Source organism: Dipodomys spectabilis, unplaced genomic scaffold (genome assembly GCF_019054845.1).
Source record: "Dipodomys spectabilis isolate Male_0828 unplaced genomic scaffold, ASM1905484v1 ptg000054l, whole genome shotgun sequence".
Taxonomy (NCBI): domain Eukaryota; kingdom Metazoa; phylum Chordata; class Mammalia; order Rodentia; family Heteromyidae; genus Dipodomys; species Dipodomys spectabilis.
In genome coordinates, this window is record NW_024870731.1 from 33,929,313 (window position 1) to 33,949,211 (window position 19,899).

The following is a 19,899-nucleotide window of genomic DNA, read 5'->3' on the forward strand; positions in this document are numbered from 1 at the left end:
GGTCTCTAAGGATCACTGTATACAAATTATACACTGAGACTGGCCATTGGATCCTCTGGGAAAATCAAATAAATCCACATCTTCAGAAACTGTCCTGGCATACACAGATATGACAAACATCATATCTGATCTTGTCATATCAAGTAAAGCTTCAATGTTTCCATCATTTAAATAAAAGAAGGTTGTTGAGCAGTTGCAGCTCATGGCTAAAATCCTAATTACTAAGGAGGCTAAGATAGAAGGAAGGAAGTTTGAAGCCAGCCTAGCTAAAAAAAAATCCGAGATTGATTTCCAATTAACCAACAGAATGTGAAACTGGAGGTGTGGCTCCAGTGGTAGATTAGAAGCTACGAGCATGAAAGCCTACTGAGTTCAAAACCTAGTACTAGCACAAAGAGAGAGAGAGAGAGAGAGAGAGAGAGAGAGAGAGAGAGAGAGGGAGAGGAGAGAGAGGGAAGGAAGGAGAATAAAAGAAAGGAGAAAAATAGAAAAGTCAGTTGGATAATAATCATAGCCTTGTCCTTCACACCAAGACAAAAATATTCAATGTTAAACACATCTAGTTAAAATAGAGCAACAGAAATTCATTCCCCAAACCAGTCCATGGTATACACAACTTCCTCAGTAAAGAAAAAAAAATTCTTAACCTAGCCATAAGTGAGGAGGAAATAACTGCATAAATCAATAAGAATTGAAATTACATTACTCATTTATTTGTAAACCAAAAAAAGAAGTACTCTTTTTATATAGCAGAAATTAAAACATCAGAAAGATTATAGACTGTGCATATTAAAATGAGCTTAAATTATTTCCATTTTTTGTAAGGTTTCTGTTTCCCATATTATAATTGTGAGCTCATATTAAACCTTTTGAGAAAGAGAAAAAGAAAGAAATTAAGACAGGAAGAAAGGAATTAAGAAAGAAAAAAAAGAAATTATGCAAGAAACAAAGAAAGAGAAAGAAAGAAAGGAAGGAAGGAATGGAGGGAGGGAAGGGAGGGAAGGGAGGGAAGGGAGGGAGAGAGGGAAGGAGGGAGGGAGGGAGGAAGAAAAGATCCTTTAAGGTATGAGTTTTTTTAATATAGAAAATGAAAAATATTCCTACATTGTTTTTATAAGGACATACTTTCAAAAAATTAAATCATGATTTAAATCCTACTTTCCTATTGGAGATATAGAATATTTATATTCTGGGTTCAAACTTCCACTTAACTTCTTTTACTTCTATAATTAGCCAATAACCTGTAGAGTCTGAGTGACCCATGTTGGCCTCTAAGGCAGGGTTACAGAAGTGAATGCAATATTGACCTTTTTACTATACCTGAGAGGTAAACAAATGGCTCCCCAGAGTTTACTGTATCATACTCCACTCAGAAAGAACAGAAAACACACACACACACACACACACACACACACACACACACACACACACACACCTTTCCCTTTCACTTATAATGTCTAGAACACAAAGTCAAGTCTTCATGACCTCAACTTAGAGGAAAAACCACCCAGGGAGCCAGACCAAAGGTATTTCAGATGAATGGCTAAACTATTATGGGATAAGATATCAAACGCTTCCATGCACTATAAAAATGAAGAGATATATCATTAAAACAGATCGTTAATCTGAAAGATATTAGCACTGTCTTTCAAAGAAGTAGTGATTTCTAACTGCTCAAACTTCCCAACTGAATGTATTCAAATGTGTCTGGCTTCATTCTTCAACTGGCTACACAGCATTACTTATTCTATTAGACATTTTCAAGAGTAGGAGAAAAAAAAGAATTATAGTGCGTGTATGTTACTGAAATGACCTCAAACCCAAATAGCATAGTTCTCTCTCATTAACCAATACATATTTCATTTTTACTACCTCACAGGATCTCAAGTTATTCTAAATTATTCATGAACACTCCTTCCCAGTAACACCCATATGTTCTCACTCACCCAAAAGAGAAAAGCCATTTACATTCTTGATTAGTTGCACTTATAACCTATCACTCTTCTTTAAAATGGAAAGAAGGTTAAATATATCAAAAAACAATCATAGTACTAGATGCAAAAGCTAAAGAGTAAGGTCACAGCCCAACTTTAATTTTTGCCAAAAGTTTCATCCAGACCTAATGATGTATGTTACTGGCAGAAATCTATGATTGGATATTTTAATATTAACTACACTGATGAAACATGGGAAGTCTATAGAACTTTCTAAGCATGATTGATACAAACAAGAACTCCACACATATTTGTTAGGTGAACAAATGAATGGTAATTTCATTTTAAAATTTTAAAAGGGATATATCTATTTTAAAATGTTCCACATCCACATTGAAATAAATTTCTGGTAAATCCTTGCCAATTTGCAAATTAAATATTGAAAATTCAACTTCTTTCCAAAGTCTAGTGGATATTATCTCACTTCCTATCAAAAAAAGACCAAAAAAATCAAAATTTTGTTCAGCAAGTTTATCAAAGAAGGTAGACTACCAAATGACTTCTTAACTGCAAAATATGATTATAAAATATTCAAGAGAAAACTGAAATCATGAACATCCCATAAGAAAAAATTATGGAAATAAAATAAAATTCAGCAACTGATTATCAGATGCCACAGCCTCGTTTCACCACTGATGGAAATTAATGCAAAAAAAAAATCACAAAACGGACATAATTGAGGAGACTCTCTGGCAATGCATCACTTTCCTAAGGCAGTTAATGTGAGATCTGGTTCTATGAAATTCTACCACACTGGCTAGCATTAAATGAGAAGATTTTTCTTCCATGCAGTGGAATGTGGACATCTGTTCCCTTACAAGTCAATTGTGCAAACTCATTTATATGCACAGCCATTAAACCTCCAAGTACACCATCAATGAAGGTAGGACTCATTAACTAGCTATAGTTGGATGAAGTTGCATGTTCCAGTAGGTCTACCAGGCAGGAAGAGTCTCATGTCTTGCATGTACTTTTTGTGTGTTCTGAAAAGGCGGTGAGAAGAGCGGCATTTGTTGCAAAGACATAAAAGCTCTAACTAACTTCGGAGGAAAAAATGGATTTGTTCTATCCTTCATGGGAATCAAGTGATTTAATGTGATACTTTCCTTAGCAAGTTACTGCAAAACCAGGTACCACAATGATGTAAGGTTAAATACCATTAAATAATATATTGTCTGTGTAGAAGGCTAATACACGATGAGGGTATCCAAATATAGCAACAACTTCTCTAAGTATAATCAGAATCTATGTTGTTGTTAACTGGTTGAGACATTCAGACTGATTAATAAAAAAACAATAATTCATCCTTCACAAAAAAGATACTTTATATAAGTGAGTTGGGCTAAATGACTACAGGTGAAAAATATTAGCCATGCAAACTGTAAGCATTTAGAAAATTAGTATTTTATGCTAGTATCAGACAAAATAGACTTCAGGATAAAAAAAATTAATAAAATTAAGAGACATTACATAATAATAAAGGGCTCACATCATTAGGCAAAGAAAATAATCTTAAATGTGTAGGTACCTAGCAACAGAGCTTCAAAAATAGAAGGCATATACTGACAAAGAAATACACAGTTAAGAGATTTGAAAGCATTCACGTAATCAGTAATAAAACATGGATTCCACTGTACTCCTGCACCCAACATAATCACAGAGAGTCAATTTGAAAACCCACACATCTACCAATTGGACCTAAATGACATGCATACAGCCCTAACCTGTCATCCCTAGAAGATATATACTTCTCAAATGCATTTGAAAAATTAACCAAGAAAGATTGCAAGTTGTTCTATAAAACAGGTTTCAAAGACCAACTCCTCTGTATGGTATTTTCACAATAAAAAAAAAAAAGAACTGAAATAACAAATTATGTGTCCTCTAATAACACAGGTATTAAATTAGATATTAATAACTGGATAAACTGACAAACCTACAACTATTATAAAATTATACAACATATTTTACCAAATAACCCAATTGTTAAAAAAATAAGATATAACAAGGTCTAGTTTAAAAATCAAACATATTTAAAATGTGACACATAAAGACTATAGGTAGCAGAGAAAGCAGGTTCTAACATTCATAATTTTAAACTCAACAAAAAGGAAGGAAGATCTACAATCAATAACTGGTGACCTCACATTCTTGATGAGCAACTGAAATTCAAAATAAATAACCCAAAGAGGATATTTTTAAAGAAATCAATACAATGTGAAAGAACAAATGGGGGGAAAAAAACGACAAAGTAAAATACCGACTTTGAATATGCTGGTAACATTTGCAGGTCATTGGCAATACTGCTCATGGGAAAAAGAGAAAATTTCATTCATCCAAAGGCATGAAGGAAAAGTTAATACTACAAGAGCGTCTACACAGAAAGTAAAAATAATGGACGATACCACAAACACTTTTACGAGAGGAAAATATGCGGCACCGGCGCGTGGTGTGGAGGCATGGCTTGGCTGCGGGGTAGCACTGCAGTCTGCATGATGTGCTTGGAGAAGCCCACCTACCGCTGCCCTGCCTTCCGAGTGCCCTAAGCAGTGCAGCCCTGAAACTCGTCCCATTGAGAAAAGATCAGCAGCTCCTGTAAAAGCCACAGAGCCTGAGGCCAACAAAGATGATGACTCTCTAGCCGATTTTCTCAATAGTGATGAGGAAGAAGACAGAGTTTCTTTACAGAGCTTGAGGAATTTAGGGGAATCTGCAACTTTAAGAAGCTTATTGACCAATCCTCACCTTAGACACCTGATGGTCCATGATCAGGGGGACAACAAAGCAGAGCTGATGAAAACCTATATGCAAGAGCCTTTGTTTGTGGAGTTTGCAGACTGCTGTTTAAGCATTGTGGAGCCGTCCCAGAATGAGGATTCATAAAATGAAGTCCTGTATTCCTTGCCCAAGCATATGCCTCACTTCCAGTACTTGTTGGCTCCTCCTCCGAGGCTGGGTAGGGGTTCCCTAGGCAGCCTGGCTGCTGGGTTCCTGAGGCCTTTGCCTTCATCCACATATCTCCGAGACAGACCCATATCTTCAGATCCGTAGATGCTCAAGGTGTTGAGCCTTTATGAAGAAGGTGTTTGATATTCAAAATAAGGTTGGTTTTATATTTTATTTTTTATACAGTTTGGATATACATAAATATCAAGTTTTCATCCAGGTTCAGTTAAAAACTGGATCAGTGTTACTAAACTAAATGAAGATGTGGTTCTTGTGTATATTGCATTGTACTTGGTTCCTAATCTAATTCTTTGAAATCATATTAAATAAATCAAGAACTTATTAAATATTCCCCCCCCCTAAAAAAAAGCTGTTTCATAAAACAGTTGATGTTAACCTAGGTAGAAAATAAAGGAAAACAAGATCTTTGAATTAATAGGACACTTTTTTTTTTCACTAAACTTAGAATCAAAACCATTCCCACAAAAAGAAAATGGCTAGTTAACTTCATTTGTAAATTGTCACAGGGGAAAAAAAACAATTTTTAAACTTTTTCAAAACATGGAAGAAAAAAGAACACCCCCAACTCAATTTATTAGCTCAGTATAAACCTGTAGCTGAAAATCTAACAGATATGACAAGAAGACAAACTAACAATGCAACATTATCAAATCATTTTCAAATCACTTCAGATCTTAAAAAAATACAAAATTCCTTTAAATATTAGCAAAACAAAGACATCAAAATATTTTAAATGAGATTTGACTCAGACTACAAGATTGATTAAATATTCAAATACAGCATTATATACCAGATTAACAAAACAAGAGAGGGGGAAAAATATCTCAATAGTTGAATTCCTTCACTATCTTTATGATAAAATCATCACAGTATAAATTCACTCAATATAATAAATGTTAACCAATGAAACACCTATAACTAATATCTTCTTTTTCTTTATATTTTGGCAGTACTTGGACTTAAACTAGGGCTTTTACTTTTCTTGACGGGTAAATCTAGTACTAGATAATGCACTTTTCATTGTAGTTTTCAAGTAGGGTCATGTATTTTTGTTCACACCAGCCTGGAATGCCATCCTCCTATTTATACCTCATGTAGCTGGGACGATGGGTGTGCATCATTATGTCAACCTTTTTCTAATGTGATATGCTCCGCTGTACTTTTTGCCTGGGCTAGTCTGGAATCCACAATCCTCCCAATCTCAGACTCCCAAGTACCTGGGATTATACATGTGAATCACTATTCCCAGCTTAACATCATTTTTATAAACCTTTATGTTCTATCATCAGGAAGTCAGGAGAATGGAAATTTTGTTTACCACTATAATGAAGGTCCTAGACAGTGAGATGAGGCCTGCAGAGAAAACAGAAGGTATTCTGGTAGAAATATACATATATATATATATATATATATATATATATATATATATATGGCAATTCTTTAGGAAATAGGATTGAATATGTAAAAATCTCATAAAATCTAAAAAACTATTCGAATTATAATGGCAACTATGCTGTAGCATGGAAGATCAGTACAAAAACCACTTGTATTTTTAAATGATAGTGAAACAGACAAGTCTCAAAATCATTCTTATAATAGTCAAAGAAATGTCAACCACTCAAGTTTACATCTAACAAATAATACAGAATTTCTGCATCACATATCACAGATCCTGCTAAAATAAAAATGACCTAAATAAGTGGATTGCGCTCCTAGACTGAGAGATTTGAAAGATTCAATATTATCAAGATGTCTAATCTCCTTAGGTGTTTGCCTTGGAGGTTCAATGTGACTCAACTCAAAATTCTAGCAGATTCTTCTAAAGAAATACATAAAATGGCTCAGGAACTTACAATGAATTGCAAAAGTTCTCTAATAGCCCAAGTAGATTTTTATAGACGAAATTTAGAAGACCTTCACTACTGAACGTCAGTCAATTAAACTTCTATGGCATTTGAATAAAGATAGATAAATATGCTGACAAAAAATAAATCAATAAATAACTCAGAAATATACCTCCACACACTAGGTTCTTTTTTTAAAGTAAACAGTAAATATAGTTGAAAGTGAAAGAACAGCTGCAAAGGAAAGTTCATTAGGAGAGGGGCTCAAGGCCAAATTCACATACTTCCTCTATAAAAACAGCAAAAGAAAGCCTGGCTCTGGTGACTCACACCTGTAATCCTAGTTACTCAGGAGAGTGAGATCTGAGAATTGTGGTTCAAAACTAGCCTGTGCAGTCTCTCATCTCCGATTAGCCATTCAAAAGCCAGAAGTGGAGCTATGGCTCAAAGTAGTAGAGCAGAAGCCTTGAGCAAAAAAGCTCAAGAGACAGTGCCCAGGCCTTGATTTCAATCCCCAGCACACCCCTCCCCCACCCAAAGAAAAGAAAAATAAAGTAGAGGGTAACAATTTACAGCATCTTTACAAAAAAATAAAATTTAAAGTAAAATTTAAAAAGAAAGAGCAAAAGAAAAAAGCATGAAGACAGTGCATTATGTTGAAATGATTTTTTTAATAAATGTTGCCAAAAAAATAAAGATCGACATTAAGTTATCCTCAATCCTTGTATTACTCCACATACAAACATTTATTTGACAAGGATCATAGATCTAAACATAAACGATCATATCATAAAGCCTCCAGAAAAAACTATCAGTGAATGTTTTCATGACCATAACAAGTTTTTGTAAATGTCCATTTAAAAAACCTACAAAAGATAAACTAGATTACTGTAAAATTAAAAGTTTAGGCTAATGTATCACTGAAAAATTAATAGAGAAGCCATAGGTTTAGGAAAACCATTAGCACTAGCATTACACTTGTCATGCTGAATATATAACTAAATGATGAAAAGATATAAACCAAAATGGCCAATAGACTTGAACAAACACTTCCCCAAAGAAGATATATAAATGATGGATTACCGTATGAAAGATGCTTAAAGGCATTAGTCATGCAAATTAAAACCTTGGGAGGATGCTCTTGCTCATCTAAAATGGCTAAAACAAAACCGACTGAGAAATATTACCAAAGAATGTAGTCACAGAATTCCCCAAGCATTACTGTTAGGGATGTAAAATGGTACAAACCACTGTGGGTACCTATCATGTGTGTCTCTGTGTGTTTGTGTGTGAGAGTGTTCTATGACCTACAGATCCTATTCTTATATAATTACTCAAAAGAAATGTCTATTGAGTGACTGGTACAGCAACTTACATGAAACTGAACTGTCTCATTTGATGTGTAGATTATACTTATGAAGGTACCTGAAGATACAGAAGATCTACTATATCCCCACAGTAATCAAGAGGATGGACACTTTGGTGGGGGAGAGGTGAAACCAAGAAGGAGCGAAAGCAGATCCATAATTTCAACCTCATCCTGAATAACCCTGATTCTTACTACCTTCCACCTTGACAGCTTCAACAATCTGTCTAGTCCTCTTTTTATAGTATATATTTTTATTGTAAAGATAGTGTACACAGAGGTTACAGTTACATGAATAAGGTAATGAGTACATTTCTTATTGAGCATTGTTACCTCCTCCTTTGTTTTTCCCCTATCATCCCCTCCCACCCTTCCCCAACTCCTCCCTCCTCCCCCCACCAAAGTTGTAAAGTTAATTTTCAACATAGTGCCTTGTACATCTCATTGTTACAATGGGTCAATATGTATCCTTATTTAAGCATTTTGTTATTTTCCTTCCACCCCCCCCCCCAATCAGAAAAATGAATAAACAAGATCTAGGGCACTGGAATCAAATATAGTGAAAACAGGGGTTATACCATGGGGGAAGAACACACAAAAGAAACAAAAAAAATCACATATTACATTATAAATACATAAACCCTCTCTTTACAGCAAGGTAGGTGTACTAGATCCAGCATCTCATCTTTTAGGCAAAATTCAAAAACCAGAGTTCTTTTTCATCTAACCAGTCTTTTTAATCTCACCAGCTAACACAAGAAATGTTCCCTCCTTTGCATATGACTTTGGAAAGGAGGAATGCAGGAAGTAGTGCATGTTTCCTTAAGCAAATGTGGTGGTCAATATTTTTACATGCACAAAATCACTAGGTTTAAGGATGCTGATACATCAATATCCACAAGCCACAAGTATGACCATGTGCAAATGAAGCCAAGTTGAAGTTATTGGGAGAAACACAAATTAAGTTGTAAATTCTCTATCACTGCTATGTTGATCTAAACAGAAGTAGGAGTATCTATTCAATTCATATTACTTTAGATGTTAAAGAATAATACATAACTCCAAACTCTATAGATTTTCTCTGTAAGAATTATGGGAATCAAGGCTTTGAAAACTACAGAATTAATCATTTACTGACAGGAGCTTAAATTGCATTAGAATTCTCATTTTGAAATCAAGTTTTAGACAGGAAAAACACTAAATAACTGACCATTCTTTATAATATAAAGAAATGGATCAAATTTTACAACTGCATTTGATCCATGGCCTCTTATGGTGGAACAATACCAATCCATTCTAGCTTGCTCATTAATATTAAGAATGTATGCATTTTAGGCCCAAGGGTAAAATTTAAATGTGTTACTTAACTTTGCAAAATCTCTTTATATAATTTTAAAATAATAATGGCTGTCTTTAAAAAAACTCAAATGATTTTCCTAGTTCAAATAATAAAGGCTAAAAATATATTTCAATGTCAGATAAATACAGGTAATGAGAGAATCTTTTCATGCCCATTTAAGACAGGCTTCTGAGCTGTCAAAATGAGCTCCAAAAGAACAAATGAAAATTGAATCGTATTTTATTTCACCTTTCCACAGTGGCACAGTGCAAACTTTTTTTTGTAACTTCCTTGTTAAGATTACAATGTAGTAACTAGCATCCCAAGCCAGTGGGATCATGGCAAAATTACTGTCTTGGCATTGAGACGTCACTTCATTCCTTCAAAGATCTCGGAAGTTGTGACAAACTGCTAGATGTCTTAAAAGTACAAAGCAAAGCAAAATATACTTATCTTGAAGGGAAAGACAAGACAGAAAACGAAGTAGGGTATACAGCCCTGGGCAAGTGTTTTCTCTATGGAGAAGGGAGATCTGAGAAAAACATTTTCTAAATCATTTGTTATGCTACAGGTTTCCAACCAAACATGTAACAGATATTCAATCAAAAAAAACTGAAAGAAAAGTCATTAATAATGCCAGAGGGGAGGGGAGGGGAGGAGAGACTAAACCACACATACTCCACAAACTTCTATACTTGTATTGACCAGAAGAAACATTCCCTTGGTCCTTTAGAATTAATACAATCTCTGCTTCTTAATGTCTAACAATAAGGAACACTGTGCAATCTGCAGTAAAAACTATTAAAATATATCAAGTGACTGTTTTATAATAACAGTGACTCAGCACAAGACAGGACCTAGTAGGTCCTCACCCTGCTACAGAACTGTCTAGTTCTGAATCATCAGTTAACTAATCTCTCCGAGTCTCAGTCTTCCCATCTGATCACAAGAGTTACTACATGATACTTGTATCCTGGATAGTTACAATGAATTCATATGTGTAAGGCACTTAAAAAGTACATGACACAAACCTCAATAAGTACTGTACACATTTCACATAATATTATGTGAATGAATGAAGCATCATTCAACAAGATACCATGTTGAACATTTCCTAAGACATTCCAAAACAAGGAAAGGATTTTAGATCTCTTTGCTCCAGTACTATCTAATGTAAGGAGAGAGTCACTGTGGTGCTGGCTGACATCTCATCCACCTTACTGTTACTGTGATAAACTACCCACTGCTCACCATTTGGTCACCAGGGGATTAAGGTGGGGTCTTTCCCTAAGGTGAGGCCTTTCCCATTTCCTCTTGTTCTCTCAATGATCTATGGACAGGAGATCTGTACTGGCCAACAACATGAAAAAAAACATTGTTTAATATGAGAAGTTATTTGCACATAGCATGTTTTCCTTCCCATTTAAACAGAGTAAGACTCTGTTCCTCTTTTATACTTACAATCACTGGAGTAGTTTTTGTTAATCAGCTATGAAAAGAAGTGATTTGTGCCTCCTATGGACTAAAGCTTAAAATCAACTGCACAAATGCCACATTCCCTTTCCCTATCATTGCAAGAATGGAAGCCACTGTCAAAAAATACTTCTCTGTAAGCCCGGTCCCTAAGTACTTGCAATGGGCACATTCCATCTGGCACTATGTGGACTATATAGTTGGAGCAGGAAATAAGTTATAATTGAATTAAGCTACAATAATTTTAAATATTTAATCTGCCAGGTTGATGTATGAATAGAGAGAGAAAGAATGAGGTATAAACACAGCTGTCCAATGACACCATTAAGCCCTATAATGACACTCTGTCCAGTAGCTTCTATCCTAGATTGTTCAATGAAGAGAGTCAATACATGTCATGTGGATGGGGAGAAGGAGACAATGCTTGAGGCAGTTTTACTGAATCTATATACTCCAATTTAGTAAGGGACTACATACATGACAAAAAGCTAAACACACACCAGCATAATTACCATGGAACACTTGAGCAGACAACGGATCCAAGTACAAACTATAAATAGAGACCATTGTTTAAACAGACAGGGAGGTGGGTTCAGTCTTAACTACTGAGGAAACTGGTATCAGAGGATAGAGATTCAAAGAAAGCCCAGGTAGTAAAGTCTGTAAGACTCTTATTGCCAAGTAACCTCCAAAACGCTGGAAACAGAGCTATGGCTCTAGTAGTAGGCTGCTAGCTTTGAACATAAGAGATTAGGGACGAAAGAACGAAAGAAAGAACGAAAGAAACAAAGAAGAAAGAGAGAGGGAGGGAGAGAGGGAGGGAGGGAAAGAGAGAGAAGGGAAGAGAGAGAAAGAAATGAAGAAGAAAGGAAGGAAGGAAGGAAGGAGGCAGGGAGGAAAAGAAGGAAGGAAGGAAAGGAGGAAGGGAATGGGAGGAGGGAAGGGAGGAAAGGAAGGAAGTAAGTAGGAAGGAAGGAAGGAAGGAAGGAGAGAGTGGAGGAAGGAAGGAGGGAGGGAAGGAGGGAGGGAAGGAAAGAAAGAGAAAAGAGAAAGAGAGAAAGGAAGGAAAGAAGGAAGGATGGAATGAAGGAAGGAAGGAGGCAGGGAGGGAAAGAAGGAAGGAAGTAAAGGAGGAAGGGAAGGGGAGGAGGGAAGGGAGGAAAGGAAGGAAATAGGAAGGAAGGAAGTAGGAAGGAAGGAAGAAGGAAGGAAGGAAGGAGGGAAAGAAGGAAGGAAGTAAAGGAGGAAGGGAAGGGGAGGAGGGAAGGGAAGGGGAGGAGGAAAGGAAGGAAGGAAGGAAGTAGGAAGGGAGAGAGGGAGGGAGGGAGGGAGGGAAGGAGGGTAGGAGGGGAGGGAGGGAAGGAAGGGAAGGAAGGGAATGAAGAGATGGGGTGGGGAGGGTAGAAAAAGAAGCCACAGCAGACAGGAGATTGAAGGCTTGCTCCAGACAGGCACGGCACATGGCAGGGCTGACTGTGCAACCTTCAGAGAAGTAGCTCTTGACACCCCCATTCCCTTTGGGTAACATACTGGAACATGTTACTTGACTACTTTGGGAGTACCAGAGTCATTCAAAGGTACAAGGTTGTGGAGTGTGGAAATATGGCAAGGCTTTCAAGTGTGATGAGCACTCAAGAGGAGAACCTGTTCACCACTATATGGAATGGTGGATGCAACTTCTATGCCAAAGGAAGGAACTGAATTTGCAATGTTCAGTTGTCACCATTATTGGTCAACTACTTCATTGGAGAAAGCCACACCTTTTCTGGGTATCTAATCAGCAATTTGACTCAGTGGTATTGAACAACATTTCTAGTGATGATTTGCCAAATAAAACTATTATTTCCCTACAGGCTGGAAATGTGGCGCAAGTGGTAGAATGCTTGTCTTGCACGCATGAAGTACTGAGTTCAAACTTCAGTACTGTAACATTTTTTTAAAAAGTTCTTACATTTCCACTTTTCTTGTCCTTAGGACCTTATGTTGGCTTTTTTTACAATCATGTGAGTTTGTTATATACTTCACACCATGTCTCTGTGGATGGGGATAGTCTATTGACAGGCAGTATAGATGACGTTTGAGATCTATTAACTCCGAGAAGAGTAATGGAAAGAATCACACTGTTGTTGAAACGTACAAAGCCTTGAATGCTAGCTTGGCAGGTTGACAGCTTTTTTTCCCCTCTTTCTCTTCACATTTCCCTGCAAGCAGCAGAAAGCTATTACAGTTTTGCAGTGAGAAAGTGGTGTGAAGACAGCTGTGTTCTAGGATAATTCACTGGGGACCGCATTGGGTGATATGGAGAGAGGAGAAACCAGGGAGGCAGCAGCTGTGGTCACTGTAATGCTATAATCAAGGCTGACAACATGGGTCTGAGGAGAAATGCAAAGATGCCATGTGTCAAGGGACAGGGTTTGGGAAAAGGACAGAATCTGGGGTAACTCCCAGGCTTTCTGGTTTTCCTTAAGGGAAAATGAATGACCCCATGACAAATAAGAATGTGTATAAGTAAGTCAGGTGCTGGTGGCTTGTGCCTATAATCCCAGAGACTCAGATCTGAGAATCACAGTTTGGAGCCAGCCCAGACAGGCAAATACAACAGACTCTAGTTCTAACTGAGCAGCAATGAGAGAGAAGTGGAGGCATGGCTCCTGTAGCAAAGTGCCAGCCACGAATGTAAAAGAAAAGCAAGGCTTGCAACCTTGAGTGCAAGACCCAGTACCCACAAAATAAATAAAATAAATAAAGCATGCAAGCAGAGCCATGTCTGGGAGGAGAGATTTTCAGATTAAGAAATACTTAAGTTTTAACTTGATGGGCAGACATTCAAATAGAATGGTGGACAATGGGTGGTAATGTGGGACTGGATACAAGAAAGAGGATGATACAAGATTAGGGTGCAGAAATACTACAACATGGACTCTCTGACAGGGAAAAAGGAAAGGAAAGAAAAGCAGCCAAGACTGAGGCTGAGAAAAATCTCTAATGAAGCAACAGAGGAAGGATTCAAGAGAGCCAGATGGAATAGCAGTTGGAGACACAAAAAGAGATCTAAAGTCCAATGGGAAGAAAATCAATGGGGGAAGGCAGGAGGGGAGGAAAAGCTGCAAATGCTAATTGAGATGAGAAGAACAAGGGCCAAAACAAGCACAGAACTTGACATCAAGAAGCCTGTATATACATTCTTCAGGAAGGCCATTTCTCTAGTCGCCAGACAAGAGGGCAGTCAACACTGAAAAGGTGGGAAAGAAAGGGAAGAGAAGGTGATGGTCACCTAACCAGAAGCTCAGGGAAGGAGGAAGCTGAAGGTCACCAGTTATTGACATAGATAGGATGATGGGGAATATTAATTTGTGAAGACATGAGGGTTCCAAATTCTTTCAAGAACTGGGAAATAATAAGCCCATTTTATTTTTTTAATTTTTTAAATAAACCCATTTTAAATATAACTGCAAAAATCAAAAACAGAATGAAGCAGACATATTCTCTATCAAGAACTTACTCTTTCCAAACCTTAAGCCAGACTGGATTTTGTAAGTCTCTTGAACATAAATTGTTTATAGTAAATCTTATTTTTGGTAAGTCCACACAATACAAATATGTGTAATTTACTGAGTCAACAACTGCTATCTTTAATTACTTCATAAAACCAGCAGTTGTTGAGTGTCTAGGAGATTCCAGGCATGAATATGGCCTTAAAATAAACTTTGCTTGATAAAATGTAAATTAATATGCAAATTGACTCAATATTCTAATTTATGTATTATTGGATATTGAGTTTTTGTTTTGTTTTGTTTTTACAAGATGTCACACAAATTCCTACTAGCAAATTAACTGAGAGTTTTATAGCTTGGCAAATTTGTTTTCACTTTAGAACAATTTATGACAAGGAGTATATAATGCGTTGTGGCTAATTAATGACATTTTTGTGGTTTGACATACATAATACATGAGTTTTGTTATAGTCCGAACTCAGAGCCTCTTGCATCTTCTAAAATTTCAAGCCATGCAAGCAATGGAAAGACAAGAAATTCCATTTTCTCTTCTGCTTGGTAAAAACTGGCACAGAAGTGGTTTACTTATGATCAAGAAAGAACAATGGATAGACATACTGAATGCAGATTTATACTTCCAGAAGTACACCAGCCTAGAATTCCTAATGATAATAGAAAAATCTAAGTACTTACAAAGAGAGGCACCAATTCATTAACTGAAAGAATAAACTACTCTTAATTGTATAGAAAAAATTACAACTACCAATGTTATGACTCTTGTGCAAGAATCTATGTTTTGTTTAGTATTTAAATCGCACAAGAGCCATAGCAACTTGATTTCACACATGAGACACTAAAGCTCACTAAGTTTAACTTTCTAAGTCCATAGAGTTCGGAGTGAGGGCAAAACTGTGCAAGAATCTCACCTCAGATGGGCCTAGGCTGAAAATGAGAATAATATCATCTGCCGTTTCTGTTATTTTAGCATTGGCTAGAAGAAAGCCTACTTTTATAGTGAGCGCTATCTTAATGACTTAAAATTTTAATTAAAAAGAAATATAAAATATAGACCGAATATTTTACCAGCCTCCCACTTCCAAGTCACAGTGATGCATACCAAAGGAACAGAGTGGCTTTCAATCTGGAGAGAAAGGAAAAGTTGGGGCTTTGAATGATGAGCGGAGACCATCATAACACACCTAGGAAGCATGAAAGAGAAGAAATGAGTTTGCAAAGGAAACACTGACTCCCTTAGTTCCTGCTCAGAAGAAGATGCAGACATACTGAGAACTCCAGGTAGTTGCTAAGAGGTAGAAAGCATCCAGCCTGTGTAACTCCCCCAGATCAATCTCATTTAGCTTGCTAGTACATCTGGTTATTTTAATGGACCATTGCATCAAGCCCTGGCACTGTGATTTGATATTAAAACCTATTTCCTGTTTCATAAAATATATTAGACAATGCATACCAGAACTAAATCTCAGTGAAAATCCCCAAGTCCCACAAAGCCATGTAGCATATGTGAAAATCAAACCATGTCATGGACTTGACCTACCCTAGATCCTTCAAGCTGGAAATGGTGTAATTTTATCATCAGAGGATATTCTCATCTAAGATACACAACTCCAATGTCCTCAACATGGCATCAATCTATATGCCATAAGAACAGAAAGGACCTAGAATTTATCTCTTTACCTTTGATGAGGCTGCATGGCCAATATCACCCTGTAATCTTCTCATTCTCTTTGCCTTACCAGAAGAAGTAGATGATATAAGCACACTGTCCTTTCCATTCATACAGAATTCTATGACTACCCCTTGATGAAATCAGGATGGGGGCTACATTCCCTGCCCATCAGTTCACAGACCTGACATAAAGAATCCATCCAGGGGCTGGGAAGGTGGCTCAGTAGTAGAGTGCTTGCCTTGCATACATGAGGCCCTGGGTTCGATTCCTCAGCACCACATAAGAAAAAAGAAAAAAACCGGAAGTGGCACTGTAGCACAAGTGGTAGAGCACTAGCTTTGAGCTGAAGAGCTGAGGGACAGCGCCCAGGCTCAGAGTTCAGGCCCCACGACCTGACCTCCCCCCCAAAAAAATCCACCCATATTTATTGATGATATACAAGCTTTTCTCCATCAGACATCTACTAGCTTTGGTCCTGAATCAGGAAACCATACTTTATAACCATTTTAAAAAGTACTTATCACTATCCTTACAATAATGATTTTATTAGATATATAAACTTTTTCACATAGATTTAATAGAAGTGAAAAATCTCTGCAGTCTAAGCAAAAACTCTTTCTAGAACTGTTTTATCAGGAGGATTTCTTTTTAATGAATAGGGAGTAACTCAGACTGTGTTCCTCCTAGCTACTAAGCTGTGGTTCTGTGAAATGGAATTTACAATTACTAAAAAGAAAATAGCCCCAAATCCCACAACTCCTTTCACTTAATTATTCATGATATTGATCAGCACATTTATTTTTAAAAACAGAAGGAGTTAGAACAGTGCTCAGATAAGGTGGAAACCTTGCTAACTTACATTACTGAAGTCTGGGGAGATTCTTGCTCTAGGAGCTGTACTTTGCATATGTAAATTTTAAAGCCAATCAAATAAGATCACAACATGTTCAAAACAAGCTTATAATATTAAAAGCCATGTTTGCCGGTGACACTTTTCCTAATTTACTCATCAAGAATTATTTCTGTTTATTGTTTTGAATCCTAAGAACTCAAAAACCCCTGCTAAAAATAAAGCATTCGAATTCCACTAATACTAAAAATAAACATGGCAATGGTAAAGAAATGGATGGAGAAGCACTTTGCTTTAGAAATATTTCACATTTTCCAAGCTGTGTTCAATTTCCCAAGTATCACAGGACAGCAGATACCAATTAAGAGGATCTTGAAAACCTCTAGAGAAACAGAAGAAAAAAAGGCAGAGTAGCTACTTTAAAAGTGAGTGGAAGATTGCCAGGCTGCCAATCAAGAATTCCTTGAACCCTGCTGTTGCACAGTAGGAGACAGAATCTGCTATCCCTAACCTGGATTCTTCTAGCCTCCCATTTTCTCATTTTGGAATTCAAGAGAAAGAAAAGGAGACTTAGATACGGGATGACTGGATGATGACAAGTAAGACACCACAATCTGGCCAGGTCAAAGCTATCTCCACAATGGCAGCAAAGGTATCAGACAGGAAAATGAGCATCCCGTCCCTCTGTATTCCAGACCCAGTCAATCCACTAAATGGATTGTAGGTGAGATATATCTGAATAGCCCTGTATAAATTCCCAAGTCATATCACACGGAATCATAAACAATAAAATAACTGTCTTAAGCTACTGAGTGTGGTTATAGGTTGTTACACAGGAATAAATAACTTATTGATACTTGAAGTCTACATACTGAGATTTGTATAGTTAAGATGAATGGATCAAGAAAATGTGGTATATATACACAATGGAATTCTATGCCTCCATCAGAAAGAATGACACTGCCCCATTTGTTAGGAAATGGAAAGACCTGGAAAAAATTATATTAAGTGAAGTAAGCCAGGCCCAAAGAAACATAGGTCCCATGCTTTCCCTTATTTGCAAAAACTAGTATATGTCTGAGACAAGCAGAAAAGGCCACATAAGTTGATGTTAGGTGAAATAAATCCGAAGATAAGGATTCAAATGTTTCTTTCTTGCGATTGTTTCTAACGTATTTATAAGGTGATTTCTTTGTTGCTTTGTATGTCCCTCCTCCACGGTATAACCCCTGCTTTCACTGTATTTGATGTTGGTATAATTTGTGGATTAATAGGGATACAGGTAGACCCATTGCAACAATGAGATGTACAAGTCGATATGTTGAAAAATGAACTTTACAACTTTGGTGGGGGAGTGGGGGAAGATGGGAAGGGATGGGAAGGGGAAACAATGCTTGATAAGAAATGTACTCATTACCTTGCCCATGTAATTGTAACCCCTCTATATGGTATTTTCACAATAAAAAAAGAAAAAAAAAGAAAAGATTATTCCTTAACATTGGAAGCAATGATACTAGTTCTATTAAAAAAATGAAAAATACTTGCTAAAGCATCTGCTTTGTAATAGACAATAAGACAAAATTATACTAATATCAACCATGAAATGTGAAGAGTAAGTGTTTGTTCATGAAGTATCTACAGATTGCCTACCAAAAAATGATCTAGTATGCACAGGTGAGAGCATGGGTACAAATGTCTCATGACCCATCCATATTGGGGAGGGGAGATAAATTCATAGGATTTTATTAACCATATCAAGTAACATAGCCTTTACCCAAAAAAGAGCAACTAAAATTCTCAGGATTTTGTGCTTAAAAGAAAAATACCCACTGCAGTATAAAAATATAATTTAAACAATGTGTATCTGAGACAAGACAAAGTAAACGAGGTGCTCTGTTTAATAACAAATAGAAATGATGATGGCTTAGATAAAGATGTTGGAACTAAAGCTAGAGAGAACTGAGCTAGAGAGAACTTTCAGAAGATATTCCACATGAAGGCAAGAAATGACACATATGGTAATCCTCTGGGGGCTTTACAACAAAGGAAGAAGTCAGGAAGAAATCCTAGGTTCATGTTTAGGTATTCGGTTCAATGGTGGTGATATTGTCTGGTTAAGGCTGGATGGAGAGAAGGCAGAAAACAATGGTAAAGGAATAACTTTGGTGAGAATGTTGATCAGGCCAATTTAATATATATTGTAGCTGAACTATGTATAAAAAAGTAAGTAAAACTTGTATATAGGTCAGCGTAAGCACCATGATGCTGCAGTAATCAACAACTGGAGATTCTGTGGCAGGAGATGACACTCATCTCTTGTTCACCTTTCATGTCAACTACAGATTGACAGAGGATTCTACTCATGTCAGTCAACTAGGTTCCAGAATCACAGAAGCTTCATATCAGCATGGGCTCCTACAAGGCACAAAAGTAGAAAAGAAACTAAGCAATGATCCCAAAGCCCCTGCAGAAAGTGATTTAATATAAAATGTTCCCAATGCACTCACTGGTCAAAGCAAAATGCTGCCAACACTGGGGCTGATTCCTTCTCTCCCAGCAGTTCTTGTATAGTTATGAAGCAAACAAATTGGATAAATAGATCAAGATTTCGGATAAAGCATTCTGGGGCTAGAGAGAAATAGGAGAGAGAAGACTGAACTTTTTAAAAAGGTGGATATAAATGTGACATAGGTAAAGATAATTATTCAGAAGATTCTAGGTAGAAATATAGGACAAAGACAAGGAATCCATAAGCTGATAGATAACAGCAGTTTGCTTGTTTCTTCCCCTCTTTGTAAATGATGAGGAAGAAGGCAGATAAATGAATAATTCATAGAAAGAAGAAAGAAAGTGAACTCAGCAAAGACTCTTCACCAGAAAAGGCG

The 19,899-nt window shown here is 36.8% G+C and overlaps 1 pseudogene; it reads left to right on the plus strand.

Annotated features, from left to right (window-relative positions):
- Positions 1-4,453: 4,453 nt before the first annotated feature.
- On the plus strand, positions 4,454-5,055 carry LOC122108134 (annotated as a pseudogene).
- The last annotated feature ends 14,844 nt before the right edge of the window (positions 5,056-19,899 follow it).